The following is a 20749-nucleotide window of genomic DNA, read 5'->3' as shown; positions in this document are numbered from 1 at the left end:
GAGTATCTCCAATGATCTTCAACAAGCAGTTATGACTAGATAAGAATTAAAATTTAATTATAGCAATTAAAATTTAATATTTTTGTTCAAGTTTCATCAGCCTAAAAGTGGCAAACTAATACCAAAAAAAAAAAACAAATCAAGCTTTCCCTTTAGTTTTTAGGTCTCTACTACATAAACCAGTCTTTCCAAGAGTTGCATGTACTCTGTACAGGTCTAGCACACTTGGGAAAAAACAAAACCAAAGCACAAGACGACCACACACACCCCATCAAAAAATAAATTATGCAGTTACATTAACAATTTCAGAAAATAAGCCGTGTATTTACCTAGCAAGAGAAAACACAGCCTGGATAGTCCAGACTGCATTCCAAACTTAATAGTAAAAGTTTTGGGGTTGCTAAAAAATACCATAAAACTGCATTAAAAAAATTCTGAAAGGCATTCAGCCTAGTATGTTTATGACAGACTACCCATTTTTGCTTTCAACTGGATTTTCAGCCAAATGTTTTAAGTGTCTGGTCTCTGTGCTTATTGTTTTTTCTATATATAAAGCAAGAATATTACAATTCAACCAGCAAAATCTTCTCTGCTGAGGATATCAGCCACTTAATGGTCAAAAGACATCAAGACATTAAAGTGAGTTGTTGCCTAACCCAGAAAACAGTAAGACAAGCAAGAAGACTTGTTAAGCTCCTGTAAGTGCTAAATAAATATGTAAAAGCTGATTAATAAGCAGAAAGAAAACTTTAGAAAGCTTATTCTAATGAACATGCTAAGCAGTTTATTTAAAGAGCACACAAAAGACTACATATAAAATATTTTCCATGATGACCCTGTAAAACAGTAAACTTTTTTTTTAGTGATTATGCTTAAGTCACAGTCTGTGTTAGGTAATAATTGTGTCCTGTCGTTCCGTAACAGCTTCTAGGCAGGGTTCTATAGCAAAAGAGAACTCTTCCTTATTAAAGGTCACATAAGGGAAATGCTGAGGCAGGAAGAATCTTTGCCCTGTTTCAATTATTTCCCACCTTGCCCTCTAAACAACTAAAAATACATCTTCATGCCTTTTTTGCTTCAAGAGGAAAAGTGCAAAGCATAAATATCTTGAGTGTCAGAAGAAAACGAACAATACCGCTTCTTTAAAAAAAATATAATGGAAAATAACTACTATTACAGGCAATACAAATCAAAGACAGAAATGAGATGTTTCAACAAGGATATTGTAAGTGGATGGAGACTAAGTGTATAGTTATTACAATTTACTCACACAGAGAGGAAGGGTACATCGAAAGTACAAATACAACAGACATTACATACTTTAAGCGCTAATATCTTTCTGTTTTCATGTGTATGCACAGGGCAGACATGATTACACTAATTTCAGATGGAATTTAGGTTTTCTGCTATGTTACCTGGGTATAATGGGGTTTCTAGGCAACAGCTATATTTAGGGCAGTTAGTACTCCACGGTTAAAGGGGTCCACATCAACATGGGAAGAGAACACATCTCACACATTTCCAGAAAAAGACTGAGTTAAAAAAAAAAAAAAAAAGGGAAAAGGATTCACATCATGTTACACTGTATAACTGAGGTGTAATTTCAAACACATTTACTAAAGGAAATGTTTACAACTGTTTATAAGCAATCTTCCCAGCTCCTTAGGCCCCTACTTTATCTCCTTTTTCCAAAGAGGTTAATCTTCTCAGCACACAGAGGAGACTAAAAGCAGATTTTTCCAGTTATACATACAAGCAAGGCCTAAGGAGATACTGAAAAGCATCTAAAAGCTTAATTCCTTATAGATATTTAAAAAAAAAACCAAAACAGAACAACCCCCCTAGTTCTCAGATATATAAACACTATAACAAAAAAATCTGTAGATGAGTCAGTACAATCCACATGTGATAACACTATCAACCTTTCCCTTAGAAATTCTAGCATGTGTTTTATAGAACTTTATATAGGGAACATCAGCTAAAAACACTGTGTAGAGAAGTAGTGAAAGAAAACAATTTCTCCCATCTCTTTTGCTTCTTTTAAATTTTCAGGAATTTGGTTGTATAGATCAGCAGACATTTCTTGCATATTCACTACTTCCATCTCACTAGTACACTGATGTTATATCATGTCAGAAACAACATCAAACAAGTTTTCATAACTGCCATACAGATAAATTTCAATCAGAAGGGCTTCAACTCTTCATGACAAATAAACACATTAGAAAGAATCTCCTATTTTATACAATCACTTCTGGAAAGATTAGGCTTTGCAGCAAGCTGAAGTTGGTAGTTTTTAAAAGGAAATTCAGACATCCATTGTCTCGTCTTTCAGGAGATCAAGGACACCCAACATAGGATACAAGTTCAACCTTGTGCAAAAGCCTACTTTCCTCCTCTGCTTCCCTAGGTCTTATAGTTAAGATATTTGATACCTTTGGATATAAAAAAACCCATTATTTTCCAGAAAAAGCCTTAACTTACACACCTCACTAAAGCAGGTAATTGGTTTTTTACCAAGAAACATCCTTTTTCACCAACAGAACTATTTGGACCACATAATTGCATTCAATGACTAACCTACCGGACTACAAACAGATTTTAAGACCTTTCTAGACAAATAATATTATTAGCCTGCTTTGCTGACCAATGAAAAAAAGACCAAAACAGACTACCACAGATATGCATCATCCTTCACTGCTTTCTTCAACCAAACCAAATTTTAAACTGTAAACAGAAATACAGGTTGCCTTATTGAGACAGGCAATAAATATCATCAGATCAAAGGAACAAACAAGAAACCCTAACAATACCACCAAGCAAACACTTGCAAAAACAAACAAAATACTCCCAGCTTGCCAGTGGAAGGACTCTTCACTCCATAAACAAAAATATTTCACTATCCTATGCCTTTCTGGAGTTTTTTATGGAGTTGCCTGATTTCCCTAAGCATGTCTGATCAGACACAGCTGTGCATCAATACCTTCCCTTGTACAGCTATGAAAGATGAGGCAACAGTTGGTGCCCTGACTGCTGATATTTGTCAGTATCTGCAAGCTGCTATAGAAATGAGATTTGGAGGAGTGAGATGAAGAGCTTCCTGCCAAAATGCAGTTAATAGTCTGCTGTATAAAGTGTTACTCTATTCTTTTGGTTATATGCAGGGATAGGTTAAGTAATAAACACACCAGAATGGAGTTGGCCTAGCTGTTTCTCTGCTATACATCTCTGGACTAGCCAAAACACCTCCTCTGGCCTATTCTTTACTTACCTTCCATGTCACTGCCAAATTGAATGTATGTGATTTGCTAGGTTTTACAGAGAATGCAGCAACTGAAGCCTCATTCTTCTAACATAACTTTTCATTCCATTAAAATAAAGTATGTACACCACTAGAGTCACAGCCACAGTGCAAATTCCCACAGCAGTCTAATGAGAAAGCTCATAAGTCTCTCCTCCGAACATGTTATTGAAGGTTATCTTTTGTGGGTTCACATCCAGTAGGGTATTCCATTATTAGACTGGAGTGCCTAAGGCTGGTGGATGTAAATCTGTGTGCTCTGGTTCCCACTCATACTGCCTACAAAAACAGGTGTGCCTTAAAACCTGTAGGCAATGAAAATCTAGGCTTGGACATATCTGCAACCTCAGTTTCTGGCACATGCAAGCATTGATTCACTCCATAATCAAGATTTAGTCCTGAAAGAAGTTAAGAGAGAACCAAAGAAATGTAGAGGAAAAAGATGGAGACAAGTGGTGATATAGGAGAGACTTGCAGAATGAGACAGAGTAAAGAACACGGGGCACTTCTGAAGAGAAGACAGAAAAGAAGACCAAAGGCATTCAAATCACTTGTACAGACACTGTGAAAGAATAGGGCAAGAGTTCCAGATTCAAACAAAAAAAAAAAAAGATAAAGAAAAGATGCATACAAAGCATTTTAATAGAGCTTTAATGTTTTAATGATGAATACGTGATGAAAATCAGGATTAATATTTGATTTTAGAAGTTAATGTTACCAGCTCAGTGCTTTAAAAAAAATTAGTCACCACATCCATTAGTTTGTTATTTATTTGAGTGAACACTAGTATTGTAAAAGTTGTTCAGAGTAATTATAACACCATTAATGACTCTATAAAGAGACTATTGCTTGCAGCTTTGGAGACTATTGCTAACACTTTTGTTAGGTCCTTGAACATGTTCTGCTTTCCCAGAGGCAATGTCATGTTTTGACCTAGCCGTCTGTTTTTCTTGATGAAAATTTCTATATATATTATCAATTTTATTATAGATAATGTGTATTCAAATATGTATATTCTGTGTTTCTTTGACTTGGATCTTCAATTTTCTATTCACAGTGACTTTTAAGAAAGTTCTTAAGTCTTCGAACAGGAGTCCTCACTCAAATATAAGATGACCAGATTTTATTTCCTTGAAATGAAAGTAAAAAGCGACATTTCCCTCAAAATTAGCAAAACTTACTGGCTTCAGAATCATTCAGCTTCCAATATATGTCAGTCAAATGATTTTCTTTTGTCTTAAGTGCTTTTCATTGCAATTCACTGATGTCTTCCTGTTTAACAATATCTTGTGTATGTGCTTTCTCTTTCCAAATATCTCACTTTCTTCTGGAAGGAGAGACTCACTATTTCCTTCTAATTCTGGCAGTCTCATCATGGCTTTAGAAAGAACAATGGTGATCAAATTTTGGGTGATTAAAGTGTTTGGGGTGTGGGTGCAGAAAAATAGGATGGATCCCCCACAACACAGACTTGCTGTGATACAACATGAGGCACATTTCATTCAGATCAGGATTAAATGCTTTCAGGCATTTGGGGATCAGTCAGGTCACAAATACTTGGACAAATCTAATGTTGTGTATTTTCTGTTAGCCTCTACTATTCCAAACTAGGATGCACAGACCATTGCTTTATGTTTACTGTTGTATATTTGATATCAGGGTAACTAAATGGAATGGATTGAGGACAGCTTTGATTTTCTTAATTGCTTCTCACAGTATCAGCCACAATTCATAATTATTGCAGCTTTTACTACTTCGTAATCTGCTACAGTTTGCTAATGTCTTGGTTCTGCTTTTGTCTATCTAACAGCTTTCCTTGCATGATGAGTCAAATTTCACCATTTCCTTTCACTCCAGGAGTGAAAGCAGGAGTACACAAGGCCACATAAGCATTAGAGTCTTCCATGATGCTGAAGCTTGAGATGCATAACAGAGGAGCCATGCAGGCACCTGATGCCCAATGTCATGTGGCACTTCTCACTCAGCTTGGGTGGGTGGGTGGGTGGGTGAGTGTGAGGTGGCACAACACAGGCAAGTAGAGGAGAGCTCTTATTGAATTAGCACTCCTACATTTCCAGCTCCTGTAAGAATAACACAGGAATCCCTTTTACCACAGGTGTAGAAGTGAAAGAAATAGAATTTTTTCTCTGAAGAATATAATGGGTTTCATGTTATTTAGTTTTAAACAGTGTAGCATTCATGGTAGCTTTCTTGGTTTTACTGCTTGCATTCTGATACCCTTTTTGAATAAAACTGATTTTCATAGCTCTTTTGACAAGATCCACATTTCATGGAAGAAACTTCAGTGTTTTTCTGAAATCAACATAATTATTTTTATGTGCATTCTTTTTATTACTTACTACTGTCTGAGTCCCACAGCAACTTGAAAAGCCATTAACTTTCCCTGCTGTGCTGAAGTATTGCAGTGAGTTTTGATTCACGTGAGTCAATGCTAAGTGTGTACAGTTTAACTTATTAGCAAATCTTCTTGGGAATAAAGTTAAATCACTGGCCAGATATAGGCTTCACTCTCAGGTAAGACAAGCTATGGTCCTCTTTGATACTAGATTTTATATGAATTAATTTATCTAAGTAATACCCAGTAAACTTATCCAGAAATCTGAATGTTTTCTTTGATGGCAACAAACTGGCTTTTATCACATACTTAAATTTCAGCTTCTGCCATTTCAGAAACCAATGAGAGTGTGCTTATGCTTGTACATTTGGTCTACCAGAGTAGAGACTTTTAGGCCATATTCTTTTAAATTTGCTTTCATTACGCTTACAAATTTTTGTTAGAGCTCCAGAATCATACATGCACTTCTGACATGACACTCCAGGAGAAGGCCCTTAAGACCCCAGGCACTTTCTTAAGACAAGACCCAGAAATTATACTTTGCCATTCGCTATTCATATAAGAACTGAGACATTAATCTAAAAATCTGTCTTCCTAAAATTTTTTCATTAAATTATTGAAAAGTTGTTTGATACTGAATTTGTGAAGTTATAGTTATTAACAATAAAAGAATAAATGATTATTAGTCATGCACTGAGCAATGCGAATTGTTACAATTTCCTTTTTTTTCTCATTCTTCAATGTGTCAAATGTATTCTGCTACTTATCAATAAAATATAATTTTGTTAGACATTAATATTTATGTATTTTTGTTATGTAGAAACACTAAAACTAACAGCATGACTGCATCTCTACTTCAACATGCTAATAATTTTTTTCAGGTACGGTATTCTGAAATGCATTTTTCACTTGGAACATAGTTTCATAGCTTAAAATGTGTTTTAATGTGTACAAGTTTATCATATTTTATATACATTCATTTGACACTTTTAAAGCATCTCTTTTATGCATATAGCAAAACTGTTGCTCTCCTGCTTATGCATCTCTTCCCTTGGATTTTTTCACTTGCATAGATCATCTCTTGAGATTACAGGCACAGAGCCTGTATGGATGGTCTGATCTAAATTTCATGTCATTTGAGGAGAGAAGAAAACAAGGTAAAAAGTTTGGCCATGGATAAAGCAGGTTTTTCAATGACTGCTCTGGATAACATTCACGATAACGAATAATGAATTTTACATCCACACACAGAATAAGATCACTGCGGTATCTAGAGAATTGCTCTTCACTGCATAGACTTGCTTCCATTTTTTGCCTGGTACAATGGTGTCTTGATTGCTGATTGATTATTTAAGTATTATGGTGATACAAAGGAAAAGGTTGTTTGGGAGACAAGAATCTTTTACATATACACACTGATATATAGGGGGAAAAAGGCATAAGATTTCAAGCACAAAAGCCTTTCTACAGTCCATCTTCAGAGAAACAACAACAGTTTAGAGAACTTCATCCACTAAGGAAATTAACTGCACAGACATATTTCATTGCCTGGTATCGTCCAATCTTTGATTCAAAGCGGACAGCCTTAAATCTATGTCATCTATTCTTTTAGCAGGACTGCAATTCCACACCATATTGCCACAAATCATGCACACATTTCTTTGTTATCATATGTTCCTTCATCTTCAGATGACAGTTTGATACAGTTTATGAGCTCACACAAGTCTATTCTGTATTTTTTTCTGACAGACAGTTGATTTTTGGTGTTGTACATAGATCCAGCACTTTTGAGTTTAGAAGCCTAGCCTTACAAGAACCCTCAAGGGAAGCAAGTAGGGTTTTTTCAGATTTATAGGTGGGAAATTGTGCCAGAAACATCTCTTTATTGCTTAAAGAACCCCTTATACATTATAACCTTTTTGCTGCTGACAACATTTGGCAGAAGATAATTTAAAGTAATGCCAAGGCACAGACTTTTTCAAAATTGCTGGCTATACATCCTTAACTTGTGCTGAAATGAAAGCACAGTTCTCTTTGAAGTTACTGGCTCAGAAAGTTGTATCCCTGTTGGCATTCTTGTCAGTGGTCTCAGCAGACAGAAGCAGCTTCTCTGTTGAATAGCTCTTGGTTAAAGTCCAGCAGATAAATACAACTGCTCCCACAGTTGAACTAATTCAGTGGACAGATAAAGGGATTTAATTCTCCAGCTTTCCCAAAGCTGTTCCTTTTGAAACAGTAAATTCAGTGAACAGAAAACAAAATGTATAAGCCTTCCTAAGATAACCCAGGAAATCATCAAATTAAATCTAAGTATTAGAAAATTCATTCTTGGTATTTGACTTGATGTATTTCATGATATTGCCTTTAAGCTTCCTAGTTCTCTACATATTATAGTCTTTTTGTCTCCAGTATAAAATGCTGCAAAGCCATACTTCCTCCTGCATCTTCAAAGCTTGGGGAATCTGACTAGGTTAGGCTTTTAGACTAAAAGGCTTTTTGGCTGGAGGTTAATTACTGGGTTAATGCAGACACTTAACTGAAATTTGCTTACTTTGCCTAACAGGCTTAAATAATACCACAGTTTATATAATCTTATGGGATTATAATAAACATATAACAAACCACTAGCTTGGGAAGCTCTCTCTATGGACCTAAGTGGTGCACCAACAGGTGTTCAGCGCTCCAGTGGTTGTACACAGACCCATGATATTAACTAACATCTGAGGCCAGTTTATGTTAATTACCCACCACAGGGGGCATGTCTGCAATGTTCTCTGCATGTTACAGTTTAGGGGGAATTAGGTATTGAGGTGTGTTTACAATTCTGTAGGTCTTTTACAAACACCTCCTAAATATATATTACTGTCTTCTATCTGTTGTTTGCTGAGACTGATCCTGAAGGTGTAGTTCTCGCATTACTGATTAATTACTTGTTGCTCATAAATTCTTCAACTCTGATTTAGCTCAAATCAAGTGAACAGAGAAGTTTTTCCCTGTCTAAGTGGTAATATTGAGTTTTATGCCATGCACCGTGCAACTCCTTGGAGATCAGCAGAGATCCTGGGTCACCTTTATTTCCAGGGAGAGAAAAATATTGAGAAAACCTCTGTAAGTAACTGCTGGAATAATGAAGGCACTTAGGATGGAGGAGTATAGAGGAGTGACACCTAGGATATCTGGCAGTGCTGGAACAAGAGCAAGGGAGAGAAAGCTCCTTAGAAAACAGCAATAAATTTGGACCTCAGGAAGATGCTTATATCCCATGTCTGTAGAAGAAGAAGCAAGGATAAATTTTGACTGGGAATGCAATCACCAAGCTGCAATTTACTGTGAGCAGTGCACAGAGGAATAATAAAACCCACAGACAAGAAGACCATTATCATTTTGACAATGAGATCTCTCTCTAAAAAGTCCTAATTTTTTTTCTTGACTTCAGATTCTGAAAACAGACTCTAAGGAAGTTACAAAACACAGGCACTGTCTGAAATAGTGTCCTTTCTGTTAAGTTAATCCTAATTATTTCTGTTTGTGTGCAATATGAATAATAAAGTATAACAGGTAAACCTGTGGATTTTTTCCAAATGAAACATCCATGATGTGCTGACACACACTGGCATTTTTAAGGTTATTCTCCTCCTACCTGGACAGGATAAACTGCATTTAGGTCAGTCTGAGGAACTGATTTGTATTGTCACAAGAACAATGTGTTTTATAGTTTTGTCTGACTCTGCCTATCTATTTATAATTCTTGGTCCACCTCACTCTTTGACAAGCACCCTGTCATGACTTTTCTTCTCTTAATGTGCTCAAAATGGTGACTTTGAGCTGCCCTTCCTCTTTCCCTTCCAACTGGGAGATCAGAATTACACTGGTTTCTAAGTAAATATATTTGAATACTGCAAAAACAGATCCCATTCAAATTAATTTGTTTCACAGTTTGATCAGTGCTCTAAATGTAGGTTTCCTAGGACTTTATATGGCAAATTTCATTGCATTGTATCATCACTGTTTGAGGTATATTCCACAGCTTTTTATCGTGGTGTTTTATAAGATATACTTGATAACATTTTATGTAGCCACTTTACCAGATAGCATGAATAGCATTTTAGCAGTAAACATTCAGGGCATGTTTCATGGCATACAGTTGCCTACAAATATAGAAACACAGAAAAACAGAGATAGAAGACAGGAAGAGCAATGTTAACTCTCATTATTCTGAAGAAAATAATTGCAAAACTGAACTTTCTCTACAGTATATCTTTTTGTACGAGGCAATGCACTGTACAGTGATTCAAGCACAGGGCTTTTCTGTTTTGTTTCTTACATGATAGAGCTGCTCTCTCCCAGGTGTATTTCCAATCCAATAGTACTTGTAACATAATATTTCTGTATATCCTGCTAATATATACTCACTTTTTTCTGATATATTTTCTGCTTTCTCTCCTCAAAAATAATTTCCAAGTCCTCTGACATAAGACGCTCCTGCAGAATTGCAGTCCCTATCCTTACTCATCCAAGATCCCTGCAGTCAGTGCACTTCTGCATCGTTCAAAGATGGTCTGCAGCCAAGCTCCCCAGGCAAAGTCCACAAAAGTAACTCAGGCATTAGACAAAGAAGTAGGGTACCAAAAAATAGAAGTAAGAGGGCTAACATTCATATGGTTTCCTTGGTGGTGGGAAGGAGTCAGAAGAAAGGAAGCACAAAATTGATGGTTTATTTTTGTATTTGTTTCCATGGAAACTAAACAAAAAACCCCAATAACTTCTGGGTTTTTTTCTGTACTTCTTACAGGCCCACCATATTTGCTATGGTGACCATGAGGAACAGAATCATTAATAGACTTCCAACAGCTGTCAAATATGAAAAGGAAATAAGGAAGGCAAAGATTATGTTTGGAGAATTTAAAGTGAGGCTAGGAAGGGTTGGAAGGGGTATATTTGGTCTGAAAAGAAGGGCAGAATATCTAAGTGGCTGAAGGTTATGACTGAACAGTCTTGATATGACTTCTTGGTAGGAAAAAACACTCAAAAACCCAGCTCAACAAGGATTTTAGAGCACAAAAAAAATTAATTGGAACCAGCTTGTTTAAATCACCACTGGATAAACAAACACTGAAAGTGGCATAAAGTGATAGTGCTAAATGGACACCATTATGTCCCTCATTTAACAATACAATGACCTGTAAGAGCAAGTAGTTCTAGAAGTCCATCATCCACCTCCTAGAGTCTTTCTAAACCAGCATCTCAATCTACTCACTGGAAGAGTAACCATGCAGAAAGCCACACATACATATTTACACAATCAAAAAGACAGAACTTTAGAGGCAAGACAGGTTTCAAAACCAGTTCAGTTTATGCTGTAATCATCTTTTCAATAATTTCTGTTTTAAATATATACTATCTTAAATAATTCACATTTTCTTGTAAGATGCACTTAATTTTTTATTGAATTGATTAAAATGTAGAAGAATTGTGATAAAAATTTTTTATTTAAAGTTGTACAAAGTCAAACCTCCTGCATGCAAATACCATACCTTGCAAGTACATTAATATGTAAGATAAAAATTACAACAGTGCACCCTGTCTTGAAGGAAGGAATACTGGCACCCATAAATGAAGCAAGTAACATCTTGAGGGTGACATCCAGCTGCCTATCCTGAAGTGCTGCATATAGAGAAACTTCAGAGAGGTCTCAGATTTCTCATTGACTCTTCCATCTTGAGGGTAAGGGGGAAAACATAATACTCAAATTTACTTCAGGGTATAGAAAATTATGGTGTGGTACATGGAAATGCCACCATATTTTCTTCAAAATACATGTTTTGGATGGTTTTTTTTCAACCAATTAAGTAATTATTTGCAGCAATGCTTAGTGCTCAGGGTAAGATTTCATCATCCAAAACTGCAAAGTACCAACACCATTAATACAGGACTAAACAAAGAATCAAATAGATGTAAAGATGTGAGTTCAACAATATATAAATGATCAGAGAAAAGAGTGTTTATAAACATCACCAAAGGAGAAGATGAACAAGAGGAAGCAGGTTTCCTCCTTTGTGTATTGTTGGGAAACCTGTGTGAGCAAAGTACTGCACAGTTCAAGCATGGCAAATTATGTAATCTGTCCCTCAGCTTTTTTTTTTAAAGTATGATTTTCTCATCATTTCAGACCCATTAATCTGTCTAGTACATGTTTCTGCAGGCTAGTCAACAGGGGAATAGAAATTTCAATACTGGTTTGCCGTTGATGCATCAGATAAATTCTCAAGTAAGCTCTCTGTCATCCTGGCGCTCCACAGCAATTGCTGGATAACCAAAGTCTGCAGCAGTCTTCTGACATCAGTAGCACTTAATCTAAAGAAATTTGACCCATGAAGCAAGTCCTTCACATTCTGCTACTACTGATACTGACAGGTCAGTTACTAGAACGTCTACTGAAGCTACGGTAAAAACCACTTGACAGTAAAATGGTAATTTCCAGTCTGATGGCAAGTGAAGATGTCATGATGGTGTTCTCATGAACTGCTTCATATCGTGACCATTTAGTGGCATTGAATGTTTTTTCTTTAGGTTTGATAGTCATAATTTGCAAGTAGCACCTTCTGCCTGCCAAGCTGTTGATGTGGTATGTGACTAAGAAGTCACATAACAGTCTGGCTCACATTATGCTTCCCATGGTGCATCACAAGAAATAAAATGAAAAAATCTCCAATTTTGTCAGACTGCCAAAATATCTCATATAATTCTGAAATCAAATCAGCATTTTTACTCCAGGATCAGCTGAAGGGGCAACACAGCAGGGCACAATCTATACGTGATGCATGCACTGGTGACGACATTCTGACATAGATGGCTGAGAAGTCGATATTTCACTTACAAACAAGAAAGAACTGGCTGGGGCTGTGAAGGTCAGGGACAGCCTTGACAGCAGTGAGATGCTGGAGTTTAAGATCCCAAGAGAATCCCAAGAACAAGACAAAAAACAGGATCACAATCTTAGATTTCATGAGAGCAGACTTTGGACTGTCCAGGGACCTACTTGGAGGAATTTCATGGGATATAATTATGAGAGAGAAGAGGGAGCCAAGAGAGGTGACTGATTCTCAATTTAACATATTAAATGTGTTACACATATGTGTTAATATATGCACATGTGAAAGTCCCCCCTTGATGGAGAATACATATTTGTGTTCAGTAGTTTTCACTGATTTCCTTGGGAGAATATACATTGGTTTTAATTTAGTTTTCATTCCTATTCTAAAAAATCCTTTATAATTATCCACTTTGCAACTTTCCAAAAGTTTATTATGGTCCTCCTTCCGTCCAAAATTTCTCATTTAGAAATATCAGCTTTAAATGATGAAAAGAAGAAAGAGCTCTCCATAAGACAGATGACAACACAAACCATAAAAAATGGTTATGATAAAATATCTTTCTGACATCCAAATTGAAATCTAATAATAAGTAAAGTAGCAAAAGCTGATCATATTCTGATCCATTTCCTATGAATATATGTTTAAATATTATGCAATACCCTGTTAGCACAATTTTTCAAAAAAAGGTTATTTCCTGTCTTCTTTTTTATCCATAACCAGAGAAAAACATTAAACTCTACATTTCCCATTTGAAATTGAAGTACCATCTGGCTTATTTTATTATTTCCCTTTCTTTATCTTGTAGTGTTGCTCACTATGACTGAATTATCAAAAAATATGGAGAAAAAGCAATTTAAGCTCAACATGTGAGTGCATATGCACATATACAAGGCCTGATTCTGGAACGTACCCCTTATAAAACTAATTTTAATCATGTCAGAAAGAATCTATGGGCTCAGGGGTAAGAGAAGAAGGGAGAAAACAACTTTGCAAACTGTCTAAAGGGAAGATAAAAGCTGTAATTTTAGTTGTGTAGGGGTCATTGGAAGGGTTAGTGTAGAGGTGTCTGTTTACATGGAATCTTGGCTGCAATCACAAACCAACTACAGAGACACAGTAAGACCCATATTTTCACAGATTCAAAATGAGGAAATAATGAACAAGTTAAAGAAAATGCACAAAGATGGGGGCTGAAAGGCAGACAATTTCAGCTATGCTAAATATAGTAACTTTTCTGGCATGATATAAAAATTTCATTAAATACGTGGATAAAACAAAACTCTGGCTGAGGGACTTGTAAAAGAAATTCCTTGCATGATATGGATAACAGCAAACAGAGACAAAATAATAGCAACACTCTAGGACCTCCAGAAATGTCAAAGACTGTTAAAACTCAACATAAAAAAGAATAAACTGTGCAGTTTTCTCTTTTAACTCTTTTATGTTACACAAGATGGACTGCAGCATTGAAAACTTGTTTTAGTATGTGCTGTGGTTCTTTTCTTGATCTAGCCTAGAAGAGAGAAGAGTAAGTTGAATAATATTGTAGTAATTAATTAAAATTCAGGTTAGTTTGGCACTTCTGGAACTCGGAATCACATCTGACTAAATTACAGTTACAAATAGTCCTTGTATAAAATCAGCTCCTGTCTAGGCAAGACATTATTTAAAGTGGTACCCACTTACATTTGATGATCTTTTAAAAAAAAATCTGGCTAGATACAGTGGACCAAGAGAGAGAACGTAAGAGTAAACTCTTAAGTACTTTGCTGAGTTGTGACAATCAGAAAATAATAAAGATAGGCTTTGCTGCTTTGTTGAACCAGGGTGAACTTATTTCAGCAAGTACATATATAAATGTATACACACACACATAACTAACTCTGTTAGCATTTTTAAAAAGTGAATACAGACTTCGCTGCTCTCACAACTATTGCCAGTGTGCAGGCTTACACTGGTCCTAGGCAAAAACACAGAAAGGCTGGATATCATGGGCAGACAATCCAGACCAAGACATTTATTCTTTGCTATGTCTTTCAGTACCAAGAAGAGTTTGATTCTGTCCTTCAATAGGGAAAATTCTCTTGATCTCCTCTTGACTCACAAAATGAACACCATGGTCGATTTGCAACATTTCTACATATTTGTAACTTTTTCTCCATAGCCATATTCCATACATATAATCAGGATTTTGTATTTTTAGATGGAGAGTAGTACATCAAAATTATTCTTTTCCTGTTTATGAGTTTTAGAATTTCTATGTACATATGGATGCATGAACAAGACAAGATGTTGTTATCCAAAACTAAAAAAAATCCCAAACTCTAACTATATGCATATTTTTACAAATATTAAATCCATAATTTCATAAATGTTGTCAATTCATCTACTAATGATCAGCGCACAAGACAGCTGACAGGATTTCACAAGAAATACATCAATATGTTTTTCTTGCTAACCTATTTTTAATCATCCTTATATTTTAAGCAAGGTACAGTATGAGAAAGGATAAAGGAAATTGAGTGAAAGCTTGAAAGTAACTTAGAAAAAAGCAAGGGTTATTTTGTTCTTTTGTGTACTTTTACAATCTTTTAAATTTCTTCTTACTGCTTTTGTGCAGAACTTTTTCTTTTACATTTTCCTTTCTCCACTCCATGGCATGATGAAGCTGCTGAATACTGATACTTTTTATATGCAAAAAAGGAATCATCTTGATTGAAATAGAAATATCCTTCTTCTTTCTTACACACATTTACGGTAATACGGTAAAAAAGCTAAATGATTCCTCAGTGTTGTAAAGAAACAATAGCTCTGACAGTTAAAGACATTAATGACATCTCACATGGCATCTATAATGACATATTGTGACACTGCCATAATTATTTCGGTCATCACTTCATCCTATCAGTAGTCACATTTACTGTCTTTTTACTTCCCATTTGTTTCTCATATATGGTTTCTTATACAGAAAGTAGCACACATGTATTGGGACAGCAAATTTTGAAAAAACTTGTATTCTTCTTCAAAGCAATTAATTCCTACACATTTTATCAGATATTTCTATATCTCAGATTTCTTTAAATTTCAGACTATACTTAAAATTTAAAATATAGACTTGAGTCTCCTTTGTAATAAAACATTGCACATTTGGCTAGGACATGAATGTGCTACAACAGGAAGTTTGTTACTAATCTAGTACCAGTTATTAGGCTGATATTCTACTGCAGAGAGAAATTGTATAGACAGTAAAAAAGTAGTATTAGAACCAGTAATTCAAGCCTAATGAAGCAACATTAGCACTTTTATGTTGTACTTTCTAATTAGGAAGTCTGTTAATGAAATTGAGGCATTTACTTAATTGCTGCGAACAATTATTTTCAAATTAAGCCTAGCAATTAAATAGCATGATTAAACTCATGCTACAGGCTTTTTGGTAGAGATATGGTAAGTATCTTGCCTGTTGTATTATGCACGGTAGTCAAAACTGTGAAAATCTTTTGATTAGCCAATGTAAATTAAGTGCAATGCTGTTTCACTGAGATCGTGAATGAATATGCAAAAAGGGGAAAAAACTCACCTCTATTATGGAGTCCAAATAACAGCCACAAAAACTCTTGTAAAAACTAACTGTATTGGTGATATTTTCTCCTGATTTCTTCTGTACAAGGGAAGGTCAAGGAGACTAATGCAAATGTATCACATTAGCTTGCATTCCATGTAGCAGGGATGATGAAATAAAATGCATTTTCCCATTAAGGCCACAGCTAATGCTGAAAACCGTTTAAACCACTCGATCTCTCCTAGCACCTCACATAGGAATTTTTCTGGTGAACTAACTGAGATAATTGAGTAATCTGAATTAGTTATACCAGTAATAGTAAGATTGAAAGGTGATATGTATGACTTCATAGGACATACATGTTTCTTTGAAACAGTGAAACACAGGACCCCATTCATCAATTCATCAGTGCAGGAAACTGGATGTAGAGTTGTGTCTCACATGAGATACAAATCTGGTTGTATGCTACTGGTTTGATTCTAATGATAAAAATGCCTTGAAACTTGGAAATGGGTATTTTCAATGTTCAGCAAACTAGCTAAGAACCTATTAAGAATATGTGATGTTTGCAGTATTAGAATCCCAGGGAGAAAGAGTTATTATTGGCAAGACAAAAATTGAGATTGTGTTCCCTCTTGTCAAGTAATATTTAGGTGCAATTCTTTTTCCACTAATAACACACTGAATTTTTTTAAAATGCACAATTTAAATAACAAATAAGTGATTAAAAATATTCACCTTCCCAGCTTTTGTTTTCAAGTATAAATAGATCCTAGAGGAAACCTAAATTTCACTTCATTGCAATCATTCAGCATGTGTTTAGCTACTATTCTTAAGTATTTAAGGAAAAACATAAGAAATTGAACATGATCTAAATATCAAGCACATTCTGAAACAGTTTGATCAAGAACTAAAAAGTGAAGACTGCAAGTTGCGTAATGTGGTGGGATGGTTCTAAAACATTTCAAAAGATTAAATGGAAAAGTTTGAATAAATTTGGCCTATGACTTGAATTAATTTTCCCAAATCAGAGTCTCTTTTAATATGGCATGTTTTCTTGGATTCAGATGTCACTCAATATGAAATAAAATGTGAAAAGTAGGAAACAAAAATCAGATAAAGAGCATAAAGAAGAATTAACACACAATCACTTTCACATTAAAAAGAAAGATAAATAGGCGTTTTATTTTGCTTACTATTTGAAAGTGTTCAATTGAAGACATAAGACATTCTTTTTTTGCACTCGTTTGTAATTACAACAATCACCCTAAACACCTACCAATCAAAAATTTCTGGTTATTGGCAAAAGTTACTTCAATTCTCTTTTTTTTAGAAAAAGTAAGGCTAACACTGGGAAATGTTTTTCTTTTTAAAAACTTAAATGAAAAGAGTTATAGTCACTACAGTGCTGTACCATATATATATTATAAGCATTCATGCAACTTACTGGGTACAAAAGTAAACCCATTTTTCAGGTTTGAAATGAACGTGGGAAAGGAGGAACCTATGATTAAGTGCTATGAAGAAGCTGAAGAAGTTAATTATTGTTGGAAGATAAAAAGTTTACACAGATTAATGCTTCAAATTGCCTGCCACCAAGGTAAACAGCTTACATCAAAATCGGGATCTCTACAAACACTTTTGTCATGTGAATTTATTTTACACATTTCTCCCCTTTAGGCTGATCATTGTTTTTCCTCTCTCAGCTAACAGCCAGAGCCCAAAGGCCACCACAGGAGTCTCCAAGCTCAGCCTGGGCTTGGATTGACTTCCTGCAGGAAGGTGTGCCCAGACCCTGAGGACAAGGGCCAGGGTCTTTCAGGGGGTGCTTTTCTCCACCACAGCACCCTGCATCTGCTGAGCTGTGTTTTGGCCACACAACCACCATCGTTACTGTCACCTCTTGTAACACCCCGGACACTTAAATATATGGGGGTAAACTTAGGTTTCTCTGCTCTGGGTAAGCGTAAGGGAGAGATCAGGAGATCCAGGATGCAGCAGAGGGGAATATAGGCATGGGATGAGAAGAGTTGGGACACAGGCTAGACTGGAGACTTCTTCACTATAACCAATACTCCACATGCCAGTTAAAGATATGCAGACTGGAGCTAGACAAAACTGGCTTGGTTTTGGAAATAACAAAGAGAACTCAGATATCTAACAGCATCTAACATCCACAAAAGGCAATGTACCTATTGAGATGTAACATGGAGCTGCAGACTAACAAAAAAAAGGAAAGTTTAAAAAACATGTAAGAAAACATATAGGAGTAGACATAGATGAACCTAAGGCATGTAAGAAAGAAGGAGGAAGGAGTAAGGAAGAGGTAGATTAAGAGTGTCAGCCTTTTTTTGTAGGAGAGGTGCTCCTCCCTGTGATCCTCTTCCTGTCTCTCCTCTGGACCCACTCCAAAAGGTCCATGTCTTTCTTGTGCTGAGGACCCTAAATCTGGGTGCAGTACTCCAGGTGGGGTCTCATGTGAGCTGAGTAGAGGTAGAATCACCTCCTTTGACTTCTTGACATATCAACTTCTTGACGTAAATATGATCTCAGACTTTGACTAGCATGTAGCAATACAATCTTTCTGTATCTTCCAGGGACTGGTAACCTGTTCTTAAGAAAAGTAAATTTTGTTTTTTGTTTGTGAGGTTTGGGATTTTTTTTTTAACTAAGTTACTTCAAATTGTTTATGGTTCTGAAGAAACCTGGTGGAGAAATGCCCCTACACATGGAGAGTAAGATATGAATAAAGCTGGTATCATCTGCCCCATTTATTTCACTCTGATTATTTGACTCTGACTTCCTAAGAAATAGAGAAATATGTATTAACTACGAGTACAAAGGGAGAGGAAGTGGAATTTATTTGCATCAATGCTTTTCCTATTGAAGTCATAAGTATGTATCTTCAACAAAGGCATTCTCAATGCAGACAGAACTACATCTGAGGACCTGCAAGCATGCTCTGTTGCAACAATGAGGAGTTAGTCTAAAGAAAATAAATTCATTTCAGGGAATGTTGCAATTTAGTGTGTTGAATATTAAAAGAACTTACCAAGGCAGACTCCTATTTGAGGTGCTAATGCTGTGAGTTAGGCCTGAATCACTAAATTTGCTTTCCTAATCGGAATTTTATATTTACTGCCTTTGCTACTACTGTTCTTTTCCTATTGCTTGGAATGAAGAACTAAGTTGAGGAGAAAATGAGTCACTGTTAGTAGTGAACTGTCCCTACACAAAGTCCAGGATTTTCTAGATCTGTCAGCTATGTTTTTATCATAACACTCCATCTACTATGAAGAAGTCAGTCCTTGTAAACCATTTTTCATAGATGTCTTTACTTAATAAAACTTCCCCAGTATTTATGTACGTGAGGAAAAAAAATCAGAGTTTGAAATGATAAAAGAATTTAAAGGTTTGTCACACATCAAACACAGTGAGAAGAGGGATTTGAGATTTAGAAAAAAATCATGCTAATTACACTCAGGGGTAAAAGACTTTGAAGGCACGATATCCAAGAGAAATAAATGAAACAAAAACTGAATTCTGGTTTCCAAAAATCTTTTATGCATGTGCCAGCCAAGTAAGGTATCATGACCTTAATACAGGAAAAATATTAAATGAATAAAAACTGTTCTGATAAAAGAAGAACAATTGCACTGACAAGTACTAAATCAACTGCCTTAGCTGACTTTTCACTCCTTCAAATTAGCACAGTTTTTTAGTTCTGTAATGAGCTAATAATTCCAATTTAACAAAGGAACAATCAATTTATCCCTGTCAGCTATTTCAGCTTTCCTTTTGTGTGTACCTGCATATATGTAAGTTAGATGTTTTTAATTCTTCACAGTCATCCTTATGTTATGGAATTACAAAGTATAGAAAAAATGGACTGAGTTTCTACAGCAATATTTTTTTCTTCAATATATAATCCATAATATATATTTTCTAAACTTGGTATTATGACTATTTTGAAAAATAATAATTTTGGCTTTGGAGCTAAATTCAACTCAGGTTATTTTTTTTGCTATAATTATTTCAGCAAGAGTGAAATTATTTCCAAGAGAGAAATCATGTTTAGCAACACAGTTTATCCCTGGTAAAAATATTTGACCCAAGTGGCACAGGCTACTCTTCAGGAGCCTTTCTTTCCTTAAAATGATTAGAAATGTTAGTATTTTAAAAGTTGCATAAGAAGCCAAACTGTTCAGACTGAAGCTGTTGCAATTAAAGCTTAATTTAAAACATTGTATCTTTGGAAAAACAGATGCTTCTTGGAAGTCTTTTACTGGAAAACTTGGACATAATTAATAGGTGCATCACTTCTGATATAGTTGATGACACAAATTTTTAATGTATTTGTTGCAGCTTGCTAAGCTTTGTAATATGCAAAAGAAGTGTTGGACGCTCACATTGGTCAGCAAGAGGGAGGAGAGAGCTGCTAAAAACACAGTGTGAGTAACTAATGGATTTACCACATCAACTAATGGAAAGGCAAGAGAATGGTGGCTCTCCAAGTCTTGGCTAATGTGACTGCCAGTCACTGTACATAACAAGATGCCTCTTAGACTCTTTAAGGCAGTAGATTTCAACCTCTGTCATTTCCTCATCTGCATGTGCCACTGTCTGGATGGTCATTCACAGGAAGGCTGTTAAAATCT

The sequence above is a fragment of the Corvus moneduloides genome, chromosome 1, assembly GCF_009650955.1.
Source record: "Corvus moneduloides isolate bCorMon1 chromosome 1, bCorMon1.pri, whole genome shotgun sequence".
NCBI classification, from domain to species: domain Eukaryota; kingdom Metazoa; phylum Chordata; class Aves; order Passeriformes; family Corvidae; genus Corvus; species Corvus moneduloides.
The sequence above is the reverse complement of the archived record's forward strand: the minus strand, read 5'-3'. Positions refer to the sequence as shown.